Source organism: Molossus molossus, unplaced genomic scaffold (genome assembly GCF_014108415.1).
Source record: "Molossus molossus isolate mMolMol1 unplaced genomic scaffold, mMolMol1.p scaffold_m16_p_15, whole genome shotgun sequence".
Lineage (NCBI taxonomy): Eukaryota > Metazoa > Chordata > Mammalia > Chiroptera > Molossidae > Molossus > Molossus molossus.
In genome coordinates, this window is record NW_023425350.1 from 75083870 (window position 1) to 75095537 (window position 11668).

Below are 11668 nucleotides of genomic sequence, written 5' to 3' on the forward strand. Positions count from 1 at the left end.
CTAACCTCAGTAACCCCAGTTTCCTCCTGTCCGGGTGCGAGCGGCTCTAGAAAGAGAAGCTTCGTGCACCTGCCAACGTCGCGGCGGAGGGAGGGAGCCGCGGGCTCAGCCGCTCTGCAGGGACCGGGCTCCTTCGGGTGCGTCGCACGTTCTCTACCCGCCCACGTGGAGATGGGTCAGAACTGGCGTCAATCTAGTTTCTGTCCCAACCCAGTCCTCTAAGGAGCTGGTTTCCTTATGATGGGCTGCTGTCTCACACCGGCGGTGCAGTCGCCCTGCTCCAAACGACGACTTGGTCCCCCGGAGCCAACACCTTTACTTGAGTGTGTGGCGCCTCCTCTGGGAAGGGGTCAGCGGACAAAGAACAGGGCTTGGGCGCAGCTTTGCCATCACCCCCTCCCACGCCACACGCCCTATGCACCCTGCACACCACCCAGGGCCCACACCAAGCCAGGGGGCCAGCGGCAGGGGAGGCAGGACGGCCTGGGCAGGCCCTGGATTCCCAGTGAGTGTAGGGGGGCGAGGACGGGGTGCCAGGTTGGGAGCTCATCTTGGCCTAGTGCATTCTGGGACGATTTTTCTGACTGACTCCAGATTGAGGAGTGGAGGGGATGCCCTGCAGTGGAGAGCCCTGGGAGTCTGAGCCCCATGCCATTATTCTTCCTGCCTGTGGAGAAGGAGGCAGCCATAGATAGGGGAGGTGGCAACCAGGCCCTCACCCTACAGGGCCCTGTTCCTCTGCTGCTTCAGCTGCTCATCCCTTTGGGGACAGGCGGAGATGGCTGCTGGTGCCGGGAGCCCAAGGCATGGCGCCCATCATCCGTGATAGGGACCCAGCCAGAGTCAGCTCAGCTCCCAGCCCTGCCCCATGACACTTGGCCTCTGTGCCTACTCTCCTTATCTGTGCTTACCTTTTGGTGTTGATGTGAAGACAGTGAGATTAACGTGTGGAAAATCCGCCTTGTGAAGGTCACTAGGCTCACAACCTGCACGCTGCCCTCTTCTCAGGGCTGGGCAGAGTCGCATGTGGCCCAGTGGTGGGCAGGGCCTTACTGACCAAGGGTAGGGCACTGTGGGCTCGGTTTCTGGGCTGGGAGACAAAGGCTTTCTCTAGTCCGCATCCATGTTCAGTTTGTCCAGTCTGTCCCAGCTGCACACCCAGCCCAAGCTGGAAGGGTGGGGTGGGGGTGAGGGGAAATGCACACATGGTGTCTTGAGCACACATTGTGTACTAAGACAGTTGCCACTGTAAGGGGAGGGTTGTGCAAAAAGTATTCTTGCTACTGTTTAAAATCTCCACTATGATTGCGGCGGTCAGTTTCCCTTTTATTCTGTAAACATGTGCTATATATATTTGGGGGTTATTAGGTGCCGTCAGGTTCACGATTGTTTTCTCCTATTGGTGAATTATCCTTTTGTCATTATATAGTGACTCCTTTCTCCCTAGTAATGAATTTTGCCTTAGAGTCAATTTTGCATAGTATTAATATTGCTCCACCATCGTTCTTTTTATTAGGATCTGCTTAGTATAGAAATACTTCCAATATTTCTGTCATTGTGTTTTAGGTATATCTTTTTATTTTTAATTATTTTTTTGGTACGTGCCCCTAGCAGGAACCGAACCCGGGACTCTCTGGTCCGCAGGTTGACGCTCCAACCACTGAGCCAAACCGGCCAGGGCTAGGTATATCTCTTATTAACAGCATATGGCTAGAGTTTTAAAAATGTAATCTGAGAATCTCTGTTCTATAAGTGGTAAATTCAGTCTATTTACATTTATTGTTATTATTGATATATTTGGGTGTAATTTGCTGTTTTATTTCTCTTATATTGCCATGTTCCTGCTTTACTTCGCTGCTTTGCTGCCTTCTCTCAGATTGATCACATTTTCCTTCTCTCACCCGCTTGCCCGATACTGGTTCGGACATGACACGTTGTATTTTTATTCTCTTAGTAGCTATGTCTTGATCATATATATTTGACGTAAGGGATAAAATCAATGCCAAGGATCTTCAAAGCTTCAACTCTGATTACCCACCTCCTCTTTTCCAGGTACTGTTAGCTAATATTTTATTTTTGACTTACTCTTTTTGTTTTATGTTAATCCTCACCTGAGGATATTTTCCCCATTGATTTTTAGATACAGTGGAAGGGAGGGAGGGAGAGAGATGGGAGGGGGTGGTGAGAGAAATATATAAATATATTACACATGCTGCCAAGTACATACACCATAATTCCGCACAGTCTTCAAATGCCTCCAAGGCGTTCACCCTGGAGCCTAGTTATCTTTAGAATTCATCGAAGGGTGGGGAATTTGGGATCAGTCACTTTGGACACTAGCTACTGAACTCTGAGCCTCAGTTGTCCTGTCTGCAGTGCACCCTCGTCCCACAGCGGCAGGTGGCGGAGACCCAGCTCTGTGCTGCGGCTCTCAGACGGCCCGGCTGGTGCGTCCAGGCCCCAGGAAACCTTTGCCAACTGTCTGACTGAAGAGCGCAGTAACAGTGTCCCCAGCGAAGGCACAGCACTCCACGGGAAGGAGGGAGGGCACCGGGCGCACCATCTGTCTGCACACCGTCTGTACCGGAGCAGGCATTTAGCTGCCCAGAGACCACGGGAACTCAACGCTCAGGAGGGCGTGGGCCTACTGAGGAATTCCAGGGCCCTGTCCTCCTTCCCTCAGCAGATACTGTCACAGGAGATGAGGAGCAGAGAGAGGCACTAGAAGTTAACCGGCACAGAGCCCAGGGGTCAGAGACACCCTGTTGTTAACCCCTTCATCCCTGGGGTTGGGCTGGTTCTTATCCAGTTTCTTAAAACTCAGGTAGGGAGGAGAGGCCCCGAAGGAGACAGAATAGGTTGGACCCCTCTCTGTGCCCAGTGTTTGGAGTCCTAGCCTTGCCACCCAGCGGAGGGAGCGTCAGGAGGGCCTGGGGTAGTCACTCATTGCCTATGGCCAGTGCCCAAGGCCCGGGCACTGGACACAATGACAATGGCCAATATGAGCATTTACAATGGGCCAAAGCTCGAAGGAGCGGAGAGAAGATATTTCTGTACTCTGTGCTATTCTGGCTTTGGTGTGGGGCCAGCAAGACCTCCAGGGAACCATGAACAGCTCTGCTGGAAAGGTCAGCGATTCGTCCTCCTCCAGCAGAGCTCATTCTCAGCAGCCGCAGCTCCCTCCCCACCCGCCTGCACCACCCTCACAGTGGAGGCGCACGCTGGACACCCAGCCAGGGCACACCCAGGGAGCACACGTGAGGCCCGAGTGCACGCTCACCAGCCTGTCTTGCTCAGGGCCCCCTGGCCTTCACCCACGCCCCTTGGGCCACCCCTGTTTTCCTTCAGTATCCCTTCTCTCCTTCGCCTCACAACAGCCTGCCCCCATCTCCAGCTGGACACAGGACTGTCCAGAACAAAGGCTGCAGTTCCTAGTCCTGTAGGATGTAAGCGAAAGGGCGGGCCGGTGAACCTTCCTGGCAGTGCCCTGCCCTGGCCCCTTCGTCCTGCTGGCTGGACACTGTGGGGCAGCCTCTGGGGCACGTGGAGGAGGGCAGTACCCCAGTGAAGATGAGCGGAAGTCAGAGTGGCCTGGCCCGTGACAGCTTGGCGAGTGGAGCCCCCACCCCCAGACTTGTACTTGGAAGGAAATAACCCTCTATCGATAGACTGAGGCATTTTGCACTTCTGTCACTCACGGCTGCACTCACAGCCCAAAGGACACTGTCGCTCACACGCACTCACTTCTCAAGCAGCAGCCCCTGGTTTTTGCCTCCACCCTGCCTCTGGCCCTGTCCACCACTGAGCTCCTCCCGGGAGGACACAGCGGCCTCGCCCCGTCCCTGCTCTCATCCCACCCGCGGCGGGGTGAGCTGGGCCTGGCCACCTCTGCTCCTCTCTCTCAGCCCTCTGGAACGCCATGCTCCTGGCACCTCCCTTGTCGCTGATGTCCCTTGCCAGTGTCCTTTGAGGGCCCTTGTTCCTGTGCTTGTCTTGCTCCAAAGTTCAGTCTGGAATCATCAGGGGGATAAAGGCTAGACTGGCCCGGGAGGTCCAGAGGGTGCTGCCGGGTTTCTGGGCTGGGGTGGGGGTACTGTCTACCCAGACTCCGGGCCAGGCCTTTCTTCCTGGCTGGCCACGGCCCGCGCCTGCAGTGGGGATCCTGCAGACTTGCGTGGGCCACGGCTATGCTCCGAATGGCTAGGTGGCCCCCTCCCCCTGCCCAGCAATGGTTGTCTTTCCCAGTTTCCCAAATGGGTTGAGTCTCCCTGGAATCATCTCTGCAGAGCCGCAGAGGGTGCTGGACCACTTCTTGGTAAATGCATAATTCCCCCAGCAAGTCACCAAGCGCGCTGCTGACACCCCTGCTGGGAGATCTGGCTGGCTGGGTTGGAGGTCGGAGGTCGGAGGTCGTCAGGGCCCTGCAGGCTCGCCATGCCTGCACTGCACTCCCCAGCCCACGCGGCTCCGTGGGAAGGCTGTAGGGCACACCCGTGGCCCCTAGAAAGGCACTGATAGCCACTCCAGTAGTAGGAGGGCGGCCCCTTTAATGGTAAGAGCTGGTGTTGACTGATGAGTGCAGTTCCCTGGGCTAGTCACCCACTCAGTCCTCCTATTAGCCCTCAGGTGGGCCTCTTCATTCCCATTTTGCAGATGAGAAAACTATGGCTCTAGAAGGGCAACCAGCTGGTCCAGGGGTTCATGGCTGTTAAGTGATGAAGCAGAATTCAAACCCAGTTCTGTCTGCCTCCAAAGTTTGTGCACTTGCCCACTCCACTGTCCTCCTGGACTCTGGGGGGTCCATCAGATTCCTCCAGCTCAAGAACTGGACACCCCTGCCAGCTGATCTCATCCACCTCGGAGTCTGGTGACTGCCACATCTATATCCCCAGCCCTGTCGTCTCCACTAAACTTCCTGTGGATTCTCAGGTGCCCTTGAGCCATCTAATGTGATGGCTTGCAGCAGCCCCACCGAGACTCACATATCCTGAGGCCAGACTTGTTCTCAGCAGGCCCCTCCCCTGGTACCTGGCATCCCCTCCCACTGTCCCGAGAGCTTAGCTTTGGCTCTCTACTGTGCCCAATCCTGCACTGCCTACCCCTGGGTGTCCCCAACTCATTGTCCCCTAACAACTTTCCTCACCTGCATTCAGCCCTCTACCTGATGGACCTTCCCCAAAGCAGATTGCTCCAGACTCCTTGACCCCAGGCTCCAGCTCAGAATCCTTCAGTGATTTCCTGCTTCTACAGAATAATCTCTAAAACCTCCTTAGCGTGGCCTTTGTGATTTAACAAATTGCTGTCACATTTCTCTACACACTGGAAGACCACTGTTTCACTCCACCACTGTGTTAGACACTGCTAGCTGCCCATCCGGTATGCATTTCTCCTTCTTCCTCAGTAATAGAACCTTATTTTTAAGCTGCTTCCCCAGTAAAAACTACACTTCCCAGCTTCCCTTGCAACTAGTTGTGGCCACTTGACAAAATTTTGACCAGAGACATCAACAAAAGTGTTTATATAAGCTCTCCAGTAAGTCTGCATAATTGGGAACTGACTTAGCTGAAAGGAATTCTTCTTTAGGTTTTTCTCCCTCCTGCTGCCTGGAATGCTGAAGTGCTAGCTGGAGCTCCAGCAACCCTTTTGGTCCATATAATGACCTTAAGTATAAAGGCCAGTGCTAAAAGAGTGGATCAGAAAAATAGAGAGAACCTGGGTTCCTATGGCCATAGAGCTTTCGTAGTTACCCTGACCTGCCTATTTTCAACTTATTTTATGTTAAAAAGAAATACCTCTTGTTTAAGCCACTATTCTTCTAGATAATCTGCTATATGCAAACACTTTTATTTCATTTTTTATTTATTTATTTTTAATTATATCTTTATTGTTGAATGTATTACAGAAGTTCATTTTCCCCCCATTGACCGCCTCCTCCCCACTCCCGTCCCCCTCCTGCCTTTTCCCACCCTGTTGTCTGTGTCCACTGGTTATGCATATAAGTTCTTTGGTTTATTTCTTCCCATCCCCCAACCCCCCTTCCCTTTCAGGTTTGTCAGTCTAGCAACCAATTTGTACTTCTTAATCCCTTCACCTTTTTCACCCACTCCCCCAACCCTCCTCCCATCTGGCAACCAACAAAATGGTCTCTATATCTATGAGAATGTTTCTGTTCTGCTTGTTCATTTTGTTGTAGATTCAATTGTTGTTAGCTATGTATTCATTGCCATTTTGTTTGTTCATATAGTTTATCTTTTTCTTCAAGAAGACCCATCAACATTTTATATAATAACGGTTTGGTGGTGATGAACTCCTTTAGCTTTTCCTTTTCTGGGAAACTCTTTATATGGCCATCGATTGTAAATGACAGCTTTGCAGGATAGAGTAATCTTGGTTGTAGGTTCTTGCCTTTCATCACTCTGAATATTTCTTGCCACTCCCTTCTGGCCTGCAAAGTTTCTTTTGAGAAATCAGCTGACAATCTTATGGGAACTCCCTTGTAGGTAACTAACTGCTTTTCTCTTGCTGCTTTTAAGATTCTCTCTTTGTCTTGAACCTTTTGCATTTTGATGATGATGTGTCTTGGTGTGGGCCTCTTGGGGTTCATCTTGTTTGGGACTCTCTGTGCTTCCTGGAGTTGTATGTCTGTTTCATTCACCAAGTTAGGGAGGTTTTCTGCCATTATTGTTTCAAGTAGGTTTTCGATTTCTTGTTCTCTCTCTTCTCCTTCTGGGACCCCCAAGATGCAAATGTTGGCATGCTCGAAGTTGTCCCAGAGGTCCTTTTTTTGGATTCTTTTTTCTTTTTGCTGTTGTGATTGGGTGTTTTTTGCTTCCTTATATTTCAAATTGATGGTTTGCTTCTTGGCTTTACCTACTCTACTATTGAATCTGTGTAAATTATTCTTTATTTCAGTTAGTGCCTCCTTCATTTCTAACTGTGCATCCATCATTTCTGACTGGTCCTTTTTTATGCTCTTGAGGCCCTCACTAAATTCACTGAGATTCTCACTAAGTTCATTGAGCATCATTATAAGCAGTGTTTTGAACTCGGCATCTGTTAGGTTGCTTATCTCCATTTCACTTAATTCTTTTCCTGGAATTTTGTTCTGTTCTTTCACTTGGGTCCTGTTTCTTTGTCTCCTCATTCTGGTCACCTCCCTATGCCTGCTTCTATGTATTACTTAACGAGAGGTATGGGGCTAGCTGAGACCAAGTGCTGTTTGAAAGGATTTAGGAAAACCTGAAGCAGGATCCAAGACAGGCCAATCCTATGGTCAAGAAACTGGCAACAACTTGGGTGGGCCTGAAAGTTGGGTGGGGCGAGGCCTCAGGGAGTCAGCAGGGTGGGGCTACCAGCATGAGCCAGGTTGCTGGAGTCCCAGATATGGCGACTGTCTGCCGCCCCAGGGAAGGGCTCACCAAAGGAACAAAGGCCTCTGACAGCATGTCTGTCCCCTCTCCAGCCCTCGTTCCAATGCCAAACAGCTCAGTTCTTCCCTGTATGTCTCTGGCACCCCTCAAGCTGACTCCCCTTCAGGCTTAGAGGGAGCGAGTCCGATAAGTCCGTGCCCGGGCCCTTTAAGAGGAGCTGCCTGGGGCTCCAGCCACCTCAGCCTCCCTGAGCCTCAGTTCCTGCTGGTTTTTCCAGCCAGAAGTTATGGGAATTCTCTTCCTGGCACTGGAACCCTGAGCGGGGCACCTGGTGTGGGATGGGGACCCCTCAGTCTTCAGGACCTTCCCAGCCGAGGTGTCCTCCTAATTTTTATCCGCCACATGTGGGTGTGGGACTAGCCCGTCTGCCTCCGCCCCTCCTACCAGTCTTGATGCGGCTGCTTCTTTAATTCCGTAGTTGTAGGACTTCATTCAGCTTGATTTCAGGCGGTTTTGAATGATGGCTGTTCTGTAGTTTAGTTGTAATTTTGATGTGGTTGTGAGAGGACGCGATGCCGCGTTTACCTATGTTGCCAACTTGACTGGAAGTCCCCTATGTGCAAACACTTTTAATCTTAATTGATACAGCCAGACAGCATTGTGCATGATTACATTTCTATGCTTTTGCATATATAGTTCCTTCTCCCTGGAATACATTTCTTTCCTTTCCTGCTATTGAAAGCCCAGTTATCCTACAGGGATCAGTTTTAAGATCTGTTGCTCCACAAAACCTTCACCCAACCCCTGGGCATAACAAGCCCCTTCTGCATGGCTTTCACAGTCCTCAGTTTGGCCCTCTAGTAGCACTTACCGAAGTACCAGGGTGGACTTGAATTGACTGAGGGACAAGGATTGGGTTTCTTCAATCTCTGGTTACCCAGAAATTGGACAGTTTCTGGCACACAGTAGGTACTCAATAAATTTATGTTGAACGCACACACACCCAGAATGGACACTTTGACAGATATGCGTGGGATGAGTGGGGACAGGAAGAAGGAAAACAGGAAACCAAAGGGAAAGTGGGGAGCCCAGCTGGTGAGGCTCAGTGGTTGAGCACTGACCCAGGCATCAAGAGGTCGCCAGTTCGATTCCTGGTCAGGGCACACGCCCAGGTTGTGGGTCAAATCCCCAGTGGGGGGCATGCAGGAAGCAGCCAATTGATGTTCTCTGTCATTGATGTTTCTATCTCTCTCTATCTCCCCCCCTAAAATTAATAAAGAAAAAAATTTAAAGAAAAGAGGAAAGGGCATGCCTTTTCCCTTCCCCTTCCCTCACCTCTGAGCAGCCGGGTAGGCTCCTTCTCCAGCTCTCCGCTCTGGCACACCCACACCCACACCCACACCTTGAGAGGTTGCTCTGGTTGCTAGCAGGGCAGGAACCAGGGCCAGGAAGACCTGGACACCAGCAGGCTGAAAGTAACATGGCTACTTTGTTGGCATACCTGGCCTCCCTCTCCTGCCCTCTGGCCCCCAAGGCCCAGGGTGGGGATCCAGCTATTGACTCAGAGAATTTGGTGGACCCTAAAATTGTTAGGGGGCTCATAGGCAGGGAGTGAGTGGGCATGAAAGAGAGCAGTGCCAGGATGCAGGTGGGAACCTTTGTGACCAGGACCAATTTCCCTCCAGGGTATGGGACCCACAGTCAGTTCCATTTATTTCCATCAGGTGGCAGTGTTGGCTAAAGACTCGCTCCCAGGGCAGGTTTTCTATCATTCACTCGCTCACTTGTCTCAGTTTTAGGGCTGAAAACTAATTTAGCCAATATATAATTCAGGTGCAGTTGACATGCAATTTGAGGGTCCAACTGAACGGATTTTACCATATGCATACACACCACCCGATCAAGATGGAGGACACTGCCAGCACCCCAGAGGCTCCCATGTTGTCCCTCTGGAAGGTGAGGACTATTCTGACTTCTAACAGCACAGATTAGTTTGCTTGTTTTTAAAAACTTCATATAGCCCTGGCCGGTTTGGCTCAGTGGTTGGAGTGTCGGCCTGCAGACCAGAGAGTCCTGGGTTCAGTTCCTGCTAGGAGCATGTACCAAAAAACAAAAAAAACTTCATATAAATGGAAGCATGCGGTAGCTGCTGCTTGGATCTTCTCTGGATCACATGGGTGGGGTTTCCCCAGGTAACAGTGATTTGTTTTACGGCCGTGGTGTGACTACATGGCAATTTCCTTCTCCGCGCAGCTGTTGGTGGGAGTGGGAGGTTGGGTGCCCCAGGGAGCAGCCCCGAGGCAGAGGTAAGGTACTGATGAGCTCATTAGGGAGCATTCTAGGGACCCACACCTGTGGACATGGGGCTGGACAGAGAAAGGAGCCCGGACCCTAATGCAAGTACAACCAAAACCACTTAGGGCAGCACCCCAGCCTCTGCAGGACTAAGTCCCTCATTCCTGAGGCGGTATCTGAGCAGCGCATCACAGCGCCCAGCACAGCCAACCTTTGGGTTGTTTCTAGTCTGCGGCTGTCATGAACAACACTTCTGTAGCAGTCTCTCTGCACATATGCTCCTGAGCCTATTGGGAATCCACCCAGGAATGGAATCGCTGGGCCATCTGTTAGGCGGGCAGTCGTCACTGCGCTGCACTGTTCGGCATCGACAAATGCCTGCCCGCCAGCTGCTGTGGGCATGGCCCTCGTCGTTCTAGGGGCCAGTTTCCAGACGTGGAAGCCCCCTGTCCTCTGAGCTTTCGGCCTGGTGGGAACAGTCGAGCTTGGGCAAATATAATAAGGTGGGGTCCCACAGCCCCGATGGCAGGAGACACAGGGACTGGATTGCCGGTGTCCCAGATTGGGCTGGGTGCCCTGGCTTTCCACTTGCTGCAGGCTGGCACAGAGCCTGGACAAGGCCTCAGCTTCCTCAGCTGTTCAGTGGGGACTGAAACAGCTGTCCAGCAGCTTCTCAGGGTGCTGGAGGCATCTGAGGGCTGACCCTGACCTCTGTGAAAGGCCTTCGGCGGATGGGTCCTGGGCAAAGTGAAGGGACCTTCAGGAGGGATATGGGGAGCTACAGGATGGGTGAGGAGGTGCAGAGGCCTCAGCCCCTCCTGGGAGTGTCCCTCCTGGCTTTGAGGGCTCTGTGCATCCTGTAGTACTGATGACAGCCACCAGGGGCCGCCTCAACCCTGCAAGGGCCAGTCAGACCTCGGAACAAACATTTAGGACAACCTTGTGGTGCTGGTGGCCTGCTGGGGAGGGAAGGCTGCAGACTGTGTGGGGCAGCCTCTGCCTCGCACTCAGGTGACCAGTCAGCAACTACCCATAAAGCTCCCACGTGTGTCAGCACAGTCAAAGGGGGAAGACGCTGATGACAGCCAAGTGCTCCGCGGGAGGCAGGGGCCTGTCAGGAGCCTGGGACCGGCCCAGCACAGCCTCAGGCACTGGCGCAGCCAGACCCCAGGGCCAAGTCCCAGCTTGTCACTTACTGCCTTGTGCTCCTGAACAAGTTACCTCGCCTCACTCTGCCTCAGTTTTCCACTTGTAAAATGGGGGTGATTACAATAAATAGAATCTTTTTGAGGAGTTGCCATGAGCATTAGCAGGGCAGCACAGCCTGGACTCAGGACGGCAGTGTTTGGTAGCTTCATGCAGGGTGGGAGTGTGATGGGGTCCTGCCGGGGCAGCCCCGCCCCCCCACGTCCTGGGCCGGATTTAGTTCCTCAGAAGGCCCACTCCCACGGAGGTCCTGAAGACAGGAGCACACCTCACCTGCTGGCGTGGCAGCCCCACGTTGACAGCTCGTCCAGTGACTTTCCACACAGGCCAAGCTCAGGAACTGACTTCCCTGGTAAGATTCCATAATTACCTGCTCATAGGAATGTGGTTTAGCGATAGGGTGCGCTTGGCTACAGCCCCCTGGGGACAGCCCAGGGCAGCCGGCCTTACAGGCGGAGCCAGGGTGGAGGAGGAGAGAGGGCCCCACCCTGCTCGAGAGAAAGGGGATGCCCTGTGCCTGGGTCCCCAGGCTGGGCCAGCTGGGACCTGGACTTGGGGTGTATGCTGCTGACCTCTCACCAGTTTGCCTCTGGCCTTTGCTTCTAGAGGGGGGCTCAGGGAGCCTGGCAGGGTGCATGGTGTGGAAGAGAGGGCCCGGGGTGGCAGCCACATCTGAAGTCACGGCACATTGGGACTGGAAAGGACCCACAGATCAGCTCATCCTGGCTTCCTGTTTTACACGTGGGGACACCAGGGTCCAGAGAGTGCAAAGGAGGGCAAGGAAACGCAGGAGGTAG